Source organism: Cervus elaphus, chromosome 5 (genome assembly GCF_910594005.1).
Source record: "Cervus elaphus chromosome 5, mCerEla1.1, whole genome shotgun sequence".
Taxonomy (NCBI): domain Eukaryota; kingdom Metazoa; phylum Chordata; class Mammalia; order Artiodactyla; family Cervidae; genus Cervus; species Cervus elaphus.
The window spans coordinates 118,110,379-118,122,500 of NC_057819.1; the positions used below are offsets into that span (position 1 = coordinate 118,110,379).

The window sequence follows — 12,122 nt, forward strand, 5'->3', positions numbered from 1 at the left end:
GGTAGTAAAAATGGCCATTGGTACCTCTAGTCTTGTGTCCTGTTTAGTAGGGATTTATAGAAACATCTCAATTAATGTTCTACCAGAAAACAAGAACAAAACCTTATTATTTTTAAATCACAGCTTAGACCTTCCTTCTTTCCTTCTTATTCTCTCCCACCTGCAATCCAGTCTCCCAACCCTAGGTATAGAGTGTTCTGGTGATTTATCCTTTATTACCGACAGTTTGCACATGTTTATTTAAAATGGCAGGATTACCTGGCCTTTGTTAGCTGCTGACAGATCTCTGAAGTCCAGGCTCCCAGGGGAAATGATAATAGGTACTCAGTCCCTACTGGCAGGCTCTCCACCTTCTGGCAAGCAAAGTTTCTTCCTGGATAAAGTTTGGCATACTCTTCACTCTCAAAGAGGTTTCTTTGCCTGATCATCAGGCAGCCCTGAAGTGGGATGCCTAGGCCCTACCAGGCTTTGGCTCTGTCTGTACAGTATTTTATGTCATCATTGAAAATTGAAGGAGGGTGAACTAAGATGGTACCCAGTACTCAGAAAACAGAGGTTTGGCTTCATCTTGGGTCAGCCTCTAGAGGTGGGGTTATATATGCCCCACATTATGGATAAGGAAGCTGAAGCCCAGAATGACTGTCACTTGCTAAGGATCACACAGCCAATAAATTGCAGAACCAGATTTGAGCCCAGATCTTTCAGCTTCAAAGCCTGTTATTTCTATGACCCCCGCCCCGATTTATTTTTTAATTTCCAAGATTAAACTCTTCCTCTCTCCATGACACCTTCCTCCCATCCCCAGAAAAAGTTGCACGCTGCTCAGACTTTTTTTTAGCATGGGCTCACTTCAAATCCACTTAATTTTGCTTTGTCATAGCTGCCCGGTTCTCAGCTGCTGGACTGGGAAGTAGGTCATGGCTGCAGGGACCACAGGCTCTGGCTGCCGTGAGGGCCAGCCTCTGGTTTCAGGGCTGGACAGGGGCCAGACCTCACCGGGAGCATCACCCTCTGCTGGCCCTCTTGGAGTTCTCATCCCTGGCCCGGAGGCACCGTCACAAACCTTCACATCATTGCCTTAGATTCTAGAATTCACTGTCACTGTGCTGTGTGAGGTGGTTTTTAGAGAGAGGAGCATCAGGGTTAGGATTAGGGTAGAAATTAATCTTCCCTCTCTGTAGATCTGTGGGTGATTGGAGCTAGTTGATTGAAGGGGCTTGCCCACCATCATATGCCACTTTTCAGAAGAGAGGTACCAAGCCCCTTGACACCTGTCATTTAACTGTCCCCTCCTTTATGTGACAAAATTATCTTCAGAAATAATCATGAAGTGAAGTAATCATAATGGCCAGAAAAGAAACACAGATAATAAAATATTTCTTGAACTCTGTACATATAATAATTATGCCAGGATTTCTTTCTTTTCTTTTTTTTTTTTGGCCACACCTCATGGCTTGTATGATTATAGTTCCCCAACCAGGGATTGAACCTGGGACCTCAGTGGTGTCAGCACAGAGTCCTAACCACTGAACCACCAGGGACTACCCACCATGATTTTTTTTTAAATAAAAGTGAATACTATAGTATAAAAAAATGGAAGGGAAAAAAGCACAAGTACTAATTAAAAATTTTTTTCACCTAATGAGTTTTGATTCTTTGGTTGTAGCCTGATATAATGATATTTTATGTAAATTATCATTTGTTACTAATAGGTGAACTTTAATAAAAGCAAGACATCTGTAAAAGTTGCCTATACTTTAAAAACTATTAATACTAAGTTGTGCCACTGATACACTGCTTTATTTTCTGGCTTAATTCTTTAGTTTTAAAAGTTACAACTCACAATTTTAAAAGAATAATTCCATTAAAAAATACTCTATAAACTCCATAAAATATGTCACGTATGGAGTAAACATTGTATGTACTAAGCAAAAATAATATACTTTGCCGTTCACACTCACTCTCACTGTTTTCAATTTTATTTACTTATTTTTTTGAGATTTATTCATTTTATTTTTTGTCTGTGGTGGGTCTTGTTGCTGCACGTGGGCTTTCTCTAGTTGCAGCGTGGGGGCTTCTCACTGTGGGGGCTTCTCTTGTAGACACACAGGCTCTAGAATGCTCTAGAATGCAAGCTTCCGTAGTTGTGGTGTATGGACTCAGTTGCTCCGTGGCCTGTGGGATCTTCCTGGACCAGGGATAAAACTGGTGTTCCTTGCATTGAAAGGTGGATTCTTAACCAGTGGACCACCAGGGAAACACTCACTGTTTTCAGTTTTAAACACAAAATCTCCAAGTGGCCACATGGAATGACAGAATTGAAGTAATTCAGCTGCTTTATGATCATGGTGCTCCCGCTATTCAAATTTACAATCTACTGCTTAAATGCAGACGTATTTAAGGTTGGAAACACAAAAGTCGCCTGAAACAGGCTCGAAATGCTGAACTGTTAAGGATTTCTTCCCAACAGCCATATGGAGCCAACTCAGAATATGTTGAGGCCGACTGCGTAACTTGGAATTCTCCAAATGACTTCCACGGAGAAGACAAGAAAGGACTCATTTTTACATGTGTGAATTTGAACATACATATGTATTATTGACACTCAAGAGCATTGGCACCAGTTGTTCACAGCCTAGACCGTAAAGACATTTTTCAGGGAGGAGAATGTTATCACTGATGTTGTTGAGGATTTCCAACACGTGATGCTCATAGGAAGCAGGCTGACTTCTCATCAGTTTTATTATTGTTTCTGAATTCTCTATAGTCAGTCCACCCTTTTCTAGCTTGTCATGTGCAGCCCTCCCTCCACCCTAGGCTTGGTCCCAGGATCATATCCAGGCCCTGGTCCTCCTGGTGGAGCTGAAGGGAGATGATAGAACATCTCCGGCAATCCTCCTAGGACTGAGCAAACAGAGGCAATGCTGGTGAGTTCAGAAAAGGTTAGTCCCCTGGCTAGATCCCAGGTCCCTAGAGCTTCTCTCTGGACAGGACCAGCTCTCCTCATGCTGCTAAGAGTTTCTGCATCCTAACATGTTCCTGATGGAACTTTTGCACTGTTATGTGTGTTTCCTTTTGTGTGTGTGTGTGGTTTGAGGGGTTTTTTAAATTTCCTTTTTTAAAAAAAGTATTTATTTATTTATTGGCTGTACCGGGTCTCAGTTACGGTATGTGGGATCTTTAGTTGTGGCCTGCGAACTCATAGTTGTGGCATGTGGGATCTAGCTCCCTGACTCAGGATCGAACCCCGGGCCCCCTGCATTGGGAGCTAGAAGTCTGCCACTGGACCACTAGGGAAGTCCCTAAGTGCGTGCATGTGTGTGTGTGTGCTCAGTCGCTTCAGTCATATCTGACTCTTTGCAACCCCATGGGCTGTAGCCTTATCCATGGGATTCTCCAGGCAAGAATACTGGAGTGGGTTGTCATGCCCTCCTCTGAAAGATCTTTCCAACCCAGGATCTAACCCGTGTGTCCTGTGTCTCTTGTATTGCAGGCAGATTCTTTACCACTGAGCCACCGGGGAAGTCCAGTCCCTATGGATTTCCTTTAAAAAAATAATAGACAAGCAATAAAATGTTAGGTTTGAGAAGGTTGACATGAGCAATTGAGCTACAAAATGAGCTTGAACTAAATCCTAGCAGGTTTTTCTTAGGAATAATATTATCATCTCCAGCCACTTGCAGTAGATTTATTCTGAATTCAGAGAGAGGTTTCATTTGTTGTTTATACTTTGCATTATTCATTTGTTTCTTTAATTTATGAGCCTTGGCGCTCATTAGGATATTTCAGTGGGGTGTGTTGGATCTGATGATGCATGTATTCTTTTCTGCAGAGTAGTTTATGTTTTGGGTTTTACTTTAACTTTTAAAAAAACAACCCTTTTCTTGGGCAATTGCCCAAATGATACCAGACATATGGTTGAGAATGTGAGTCCTACAGATGCCTCCTAACCTTTTGCTTGCTGACAGCCGCCAGCTAGATATTGCAGGCAGCACAGAACAAGCATGGCTGGAGCACATCTCCATTGATGTAAAGTCAATCTGGAAACCGCTGGAAAATGGACAGCTGCTTTCTGAGCCTGTGGTACAGCCAAAGGAGCCCTCTATTCAATTAAAACAATGTCAGAGACAGAAGCTAATGTCTTGCCTTACTTGGCCATTGACCAGCCAGCTGACTGAGGGCAACTTGCTCAGCTTCTCCTTTGCCTCCTCTGCAAAGTGGAATCATCTCTTTACCAGACAGAAGATGGACCCTAAGCCCGAGGCTGACCATTCTCACCCTCTTAGAAGGACTGCTGATCCTTCCACATATTTAACAATCACAGGTTAATAATTGGGAAAAGCAGGGCTTCCCGTGTGGCTCAGTGGTAAAGACTCCATCTGTCAATGCAGGAGATGCAAGAGACGCAGGTTCAATCCCTGGGTCAGGAAGATGCCCTGGAGGAGGGCATGGCAACCCATTCCAGTATTCTTGCCTGGAGAACCCCATGAACAGAGGAGCCTGGTGGGCTACAGTCCATGGGGTTGCAGAGAGTCAGGCACGACTGAGCACACACAAATAAAAGAATAATAATTGGGAAAAACAAAGAGAACACCTCTATTTAGATAATTATGCATGTTTTTCTGCTTTTCTCGTTGGAAAGACATAAGCGAGATTGAGGAGGTAACTGTGTGCAGTGGCAGCCTCCCAGGGCTGACCTCTCTAGGGAAGGTCACTGTGCCCAGGAGCCCTTTACCAGAACTTGAAAACTAATTGTTGTAGGGTTTGCTGACCTGCTTATTTATTTATTTACTTTATTTTTGTCCATGCCCTGCAACTTACACTATTTTAATTCCCTGACCAAGGATGGAAGCTGGGTCCTCCCCTCGGCAGTGAGAGCGCGGAGTCCTAACCACTGGACCATCAAAGAATTCCCTAGGGTCTGCTGACCTCAAGAACTAATGATGTGCTGAGAACTGTCTCTTCCAAAAGGCATTCCATTCCCTCGGGTGACTCTGGGCACCCCCTCCCCGGCACCATGATGCTGTCTCCTCTCTCAACCCCCCACCCCAACTGTTCCCTCTCCTTCTTGCCCCAACCCCCTTTTTCCTCACAAACCTTTTTGCTGCTGCAGCCTTTTCTAATGAGGTGGTTCTGGCCAAGGCCTCTCCATGGCTTGGTTATGTAACCTGCTGCTGCTTCTGGTCCAGGGGTCACCCTGGAAGGGGGTCAGAGGGGGGCACACAGCCAGGGCCAGTCTACTTGCCACCCCCTTGGAACTTAGACGCGGTGCAGGAATTTGGACTCTGCAGGAATTAACAGCTCCAACACTTTCCCCAGAGCCAAAAGCGCAGGATGCGTGCTTTTTGTTCTTTGTTAAATTCCAACTAGCAAGGCTGCCTCAGAGAAGCCTGTTGGGAGCTGTTCCCCTGATGTTGGCTCCTAGTTAGCTTCTGGCCTCAAGTCTCTCAGAGCTGGGCTCCCCCAAAATGTCTTGTCTCTGAAGCATCACCCCTTTGATCAATGATGTCCCTTTGCCCAGTGATGACCCCCACTTTGCCTGTCAATAACCCTGTCTCTACCCCTCACCAGCCCAGAGGAAGGAGTTTGTCCCTCTAAGCCTGCCTTAGCTCAAGCTCACCTTTTATCAAACGATGTTTTTTGATGTGGACCATTCTTAAAGTCTTTATTGAATCTGTTACAAGATTGCTTCTGTTTTATGTTTTAGTTTTTTGGCCCCAAGGCAGGTGGGATCTTAACTCCCTGCCAGGGATCGAACCCTCGCCCCCTGCATTGGAAGGCGAAGTCTTAACCACTGGACCACCAGGGAAGTCCCTCAAGCTCACGTTCTTTCCAGAGCCTCTTTGAGCCTTCTCGACCCCCAACTCTTTTCAGGCGCTACAGCTTTGCCTCTGGCACCTATTCTATACTCAGCTCATAGAATCACAGACTCTTGGGACACAAGGCAATTTGCCTTCTCTCTTCTGACCCATGGCCTTGATCAGTATTTATCTCTTTGTCTCCCCTCCCAAACTAGACCTCAAGAAGTCTTCCATCCTGGAGCCCCCACCCACGGGAGGCAGCATTCCAAAAATGGAGCTGACCATAGAGTTGCTCTGAAATGACCCTGTGTCACTCAGTATTTGCCTGTGTATCCCTCTGGCCAGACTGAGTCTATCCAAGGGCAGGGGCCACCTTTGCCCCCTGGTGGGGGCTGGTACCTGCCTTTCTCATAATCTGCTCACTACCCTGGTCCCTGAGTTTCCCCTAACTGCTCACCCATGGCTGGGCCAGTAGGATGGCTCTGTCCTGTTTAGGGCATCGTCTCCCTGGCTGACTCACCCTTCTGCCCAAAGGTATGCCTTTGGGACTGCAGGGCATGTGTACACGTGCATGGGCTCGGTGCTAATAGACACAGCCCCTGAGTTCAGCATCAGTAATGCATTTTATACCCTGAAAGCTGCTATAAACTTTATTTATGACACAGCTGACATGTCTGAATTGGCTCCCAAATCCACCACCAAGCATGTGGTGATTGGTGAGCCTGTCACTTAGCCCACTTTTCTCTCTGTCTGTTAATAATAGATGCTTCTTACAGCCTCAGCTTGACAGCTTTGATTTAAAAGTCATCTTAAACCAAAGAGACTAATGGATGGGTCTGAATGTGTGCCTTTTAAAGCACAAAGCTTTGCTCTTAATTAACTGGATTCTGTCCTTTGATTGGAACAGGCTCTCCCCTCCTCGCATGATTAACTACCCACATTTGCGCCCAGAGCAAATCTCAGGTGTGTTACCTGAACGCTCAGGAGGCAGCGAGAGCCACCTGGTTACACGGCGCATGTGTGTTTGGGGTTGTCTGGTGGGTGTGAGATGCCCAGAGAGATGGTTCCGGTTCCATCTCTCCCCACTTGAGAGACGAGCGTTCTTCCATCCAGTCCACCATTCAGAGTGGAAAAGGAACCTTCCCTGTCCCTCACACGCCCACTCCTAGTCTGCAAATACGTGTGTGGTATGAGAGCTCCTCCATGGGCCGTCATCAGTGTGGTTTATGGGTCAGACTCCACTCCTGCAGTCACTTCCTCCCTCCAGCACAGACCACGGTGCATTTTACTACTTCTGTCTCTGTGCTTCTCCAATGGACAGTGCAGAGGGTGGGGCCATGGAAGGACCAGAGCTGTGGGGAGAAGCCCACAGTTATTTTATCTGACAGTTATAGAGGTGTCAGAGGTCTGACAGTAGTGTTACAGGGCTAAAATCAAGGTGATGGCAGGCTGCATTTCTTTCTGGAGGGTTTAGGGCTGAATTTCTTGCCTTTTCCAGCTTCCTTGGCTCATGGTCCCATCCATCTTCAAAGTCAACTCTACTGGTTGTCTCAAGTCCCATCACTCTGACACCACTTCCCTACCTCCATCTTTCACATGGGCCCTTGTGATTACATTGGACCCACCTAAATAATCCAGAATAATCTTAAAGTCAGTTGATTAGCAACCTTAATCCCATCTGCAACCTTAATCCTGCATAAAGTAACAAGGAGATTGGGATGTGGATGTGGACATCTTTAAGATGTGTTTATTCTGTCTAACATGTTAACTAAATGCAAACACATATTTTTACTTAATAGAAGATTACTAACTAATCTTTTTCAACAAGATCTGGAAGAGATGGGATAAATATTTAAATTAAGATGCAAGTAATCTGAGTCATATCTGTAATATCCTTAGTTTCATTGCACTTTTAAAACTAGATTTTCCTAAATAAAATCAGATCCTTTGCAGCCCTTTTGCAGTATCCCATCTTGTATTCTTTCACCTAGAACAAGCCTTTAAATCACTGGCTTATGGTGCTTAGACATTCTTTGTGCCTGGGATATTGCTTATCAATCAACATTTCATGGCTTGCTGGAAAATACTGTCTGAACAATAAGCCACAGGATGAAAAGAAAAGCACAGTGCTCTTTAATTGCAAATGGTCTTTTACAAGGAGGTTTCTAATTACTTTTGCTTTTTCTCTTGAGCTGAGAAATTGAAGTGTTGGTGACAGAGAATCGTATGATGTGGCTTCATCCTGAGCATCCTTGGACCCTGTCACAGGGCAGGGATACCCACTTCCAAAATATCCCTGGGGCCACACCTGAAGAGAGCCCTGGATTTCGTGCACAGCCTGCATTGACAAGGGTTCCTCTGAGTATGTTTCAGACTCTGGTGTCCTTTTTTTTCTTCCGTGGAAAGAGGAGTTCATTGATCTTTACTCTGTTCTCAGTGAACTCATTTTCTTGTATATTTGTTCATCCTGTGTGTAACTTGGAGGAATCAGATTATTTTTCTCCTCCCCAAAAGGTGGCTCGGTAGTAAAAGAATCCATCTGCCAACGCAGGAGATGCCTGTTGAATCCCTAGGTCAGGAAGATCCCCTAGAAGAGGAAATGGCAACTCACTCCAGTATTCTTACCTAGAGAATCCCATGGACAGAGGAGCCTGGCGGGATACACTCCATGGGGTTGCAAAGAGTTGGACATAACCAAGCGACTGAGCACACAAGACAGGAAGCACAGATGAGATGTCCTAGAACTGTAGTAGGGACTCTCGGAGAACAGAGAGTAGAAAAACCTATGAAAAGGGATAAAGATGGCCTCTAGACCACAAGTTCCTAATTTAATGGCAGAAACATCGTGGTATTTTCTAAGTAAGCAGAACTGCACTTGACTTGTATTATCAAATGCATGGATCTGATGCTTGGAAAACAGTGTTTCTGCCTTACTTGGCATGTCTTCAGTGAAATGTGCTGCTGACAGGTTTGAATCCTGGCTTCACCCCTGACTGAATGTGTGACTTAGAGCAAGTTACTTCACCTCTCTGTGCTAGTGTGGGGCTCTTTCTTTCTTCTTTGGCTGCACTGGGTCTTTGTTGTTGCTCATGGGCTTTCTCTAGTTGCAGCAAGCAGGGGCTGCTCTTCAGTTGCAGTGTGCTGGCTTCTCATCACAGTGGTTTCTCCTGCTGCAGAACATGGGCTCTAGAGCTCAAGGGTTCAGTAGTTGTGGCCCATGGGCTTAGTTGCTCTGTGTCATGTGGGATCTTCCCGGACCAGGGATCGAACCTGCATCCCCTGCTTTGGCAAGCAGATTCTTAACCACTGAACCACCAGGGAAGTCCCTGTGGGGCTCTTTCTTTAAGGTCCATTCCAAGCTTAGAATCCAGGATTCTGTGATTCTTACCTAGTCAAGCAGGGACCCCCAGACAGATGCCTGAAGAACAAGTCTGTTTTGGAGGCAGGAGGAGAAGGAACCAGAGTCGGACAGACCTTGATGACAAAGATGACAAACTCAAGGTCATTCCTGGTTAACTAACACTCTGTGGACACGGCAGTTATAGCTCATTTAATTTGGTCCCTTGAGGTTAACAAAGAGGGGAGAGAATTTGAGTCCCTTCCCCCATCACAGAGGAATATGCTCTTCAATGAGGTGTGAGAGATAATTATCCAGGGAGCTGGGGTGGCCTACGCAAGACAGCAGGTCAACCCTTAGATTTGCAACTGACTATGAGCTGGGGAAGTGTCATCTATTCATGTTGTCTCCTCCTCCATCCCACCAGGACCCTCTCCCTGACCCCACACTCCTTGGTTCAGCAGCATCACTGGGGCCTTCCTCCTGCCAGGTATGAGACCAGGTGCTGAAGACATGATGGTGGAGGGGGTGGCTATGGCTCTTCCATCCTAAGAGCATCAGCATCCCAGAGGATTACAGCACCGGGTGAATGTTTGTGAGGGGCGCCCGTGAAGGAGTTTGGCAGAGTCAGGAAGGGCTTCTAAAAGCAATGACTGCTTTGATGGAGCCCGAAGCTTGAGTAGAAGTTAGCCAGACAAAGGGGAAGAGGTGCAGAAGAGAGGACTTTCCTAACAGGGAGACCAGCTGGAGCAAAGGCCTGAGGGTGAGCGCGTGCAGCACTTAGGGTTGCACGTGGAGGGCTTTCAGTCCATCCATCGGGGAAGATACATTGAGCACAGACTCCATGCTGAGCTCTGCGCTACGTACTGAGTGGTTTGTGCTCAGTCGCTCAGTCGTGTCTGACTCTTTGCCACCCCATGGACTGTAGCCCACCAGGCTCCTCTGACTAGGGATTTCCCAGGCAAGAATACTGGAGTGGGATGCCATTTCCTCCTCCAGGGGATCTTCCCAACTCAGGGATTGAACCCGAGTCTCCTGCATCTCCTGCTTTGGCAGGTGGACTGTTAACCACTGAGACACTGGGGAAAGCCCACTGAATTGTTTACAGTGGTTTAAAAAAAATTAAGTACAGGAGTCTCCACCCTCCTGGAGCTTTCATTCTAATGGGGAGACTAAATGGGTAACAATTAGAGTATGATATGACAGGTACAACAGGAAAGACCAGCCCAAATGTTGAGTGGAAGGAGGCCAGGTAGGTAATAGACTCCTACCCATGTCTTGAGAATACATGTTTCCAGCCTAATCTCAGGGGTGAGGTCAGGGAGATGTGTGTGAATTCTTTGCAAGTGAGGGAGTTGTGGTGTTTCTGTTTCCCCAAGGCACCTAGTGTATGTGTGTGTGTGTGAGAGAGAGAGAGAGAGAGAGAAAGCCTTGCCTACCTCATCCTCTGGTCACCCTGAGCTTTGCAGGGATGGGATGGAGAATGCTGCCTGGGCTCACTGACCTGGAGGGGCCCCTCAGATACCCACTCTCCATCTCTGTAGCACAACAGCTTCCCCAGGCAAGCAATTCATTCTCCCACTCTTTTTTTTAAGATTTTTTAAAAAATATGGACCATTTTAGAAATCTTTATTGAATTTGTTACAATACTACTTCTGTTTTATGTTTTGGTTTTTTGGCTATGAGGCATGTGGGGTCTTAGCTCCTCGACCAGGGATCGAATCCTCACCCCCTGCATTAGAAGACAAAGTCTTAACCACTGGACTGCCAGGGAAGTTCATTTTTTCTCTTTCTGCTGTGTGTTTACAACTCTGGGTTTTAACAGGGAGGCCTCTGCAGCTCCCCTGGGAAGATGTGTTGACCTCCCACCCCTGACAGCCTGCCTGCCCACCTGGGAAGGGGCCCTTTGGACAAGTGCTTTCCCTGGCACGCCTCTTCATCCATAACCCCTCATTCTATGGAGACCAGAACCATTGAAAGTCACTCAGTCATGTCCGACTCTTTGCCCATGGAATTCTCCAGGCCAGAATACTGCAGTGGGTAGCATTTCCCTTCTCCAGGGGATCTTCCCAACCCAGGGATCGAACCCAGGTCTCCCACATTGCAGGCAGATTCTTTACCAGCTGAGTCACAAGGGAAGCCCAGGGAAAGGCTACCCACTCCAATACTCTGGCCTGGAGAATTCCATGGACTGTAAAGTCTGTGGGGTCACAAAGAGTCGGACACGACTGAGCAACTTACACTTTCATGACCATTGAATGGTGGGGGGGGAGATTGTTGCCCACCAGAAGGTAAAGCTTCTCAGACCATACAAACACTGCAAAGCCACCTTCATGGTTTATCCCAGGCTCCCCCCGGGGGGTTAGATTTGGGCCAAAGCTGGATGGCCCAGCAGCGAGAAGGTTTGTGCATTCACTGCTTCATCTTGGCCGTTCCTCAGGGAGAACCACTTGCTACCCAACCACGTAGAGGGCTCTACCTCCTTACGGGAAGGTTAGAGGGCAAATGTATTTTTATATTTAGCAAAAGAAAATAAATTTGACTTTGAACCTCATCTGTAATGTTTTGAAAACATCTTTATTGAGATGATGTTTCACATACCATAAAAACCACCCATTTAAAGTTACAGTGCAGTGGGTTTTAGTATTCCTGTATGGTTTCGATTTTGATGGTAATTTATGAGACACTAAGAGACCCAGGAGCAACTCAGAAGAGAGCGGGGCGACAGCTCCGAGTCTGCTCTGTTCTCTGCTTCATGACTGGCAGGCCTGCAGGGGCCCCTGGGCTTCCGCCCCCAGATGTAGTGTTTTCTCCTTTTCCAAGAAGGATCTTGTCTTCAAGTTCTTAGTTCTTCTTTCTCGCCAGTCTTTTCTCTCTCATATGCTCGTTCTGTCTGTCTTCCCTCCCTGACTGTAATTTCTATTTCTGAATAGAAACGATGTCCCAGCCTTTCTGTTGAATAATGGGTGTTTTGCAACCAAGCA

At 46.3% G+C, this 12,122-nt stretch overlaps 1 protein-coding gene and 1 non-coding gene across 16 annotated transcripts in view; one reads left to right on the forward strand and one right to left on the reverse strand.

The window, feature by feature from the left end:
- MAPT (microtubule associated protein tau) overlaps positions 1–12,122 on the forward strand; it is a 119,292-nt gene that overhangs the window by 35,527 nt on the left and 71,643 nt on the right. The window lies entirely within an intron of this gene.
- TRNAV-GAC lies at positions 1,469–1,541 on the reverse strand. Its single transcript has one exon. It is a non-coding gene; the product is annotated as a tRNA-Val (tRNA).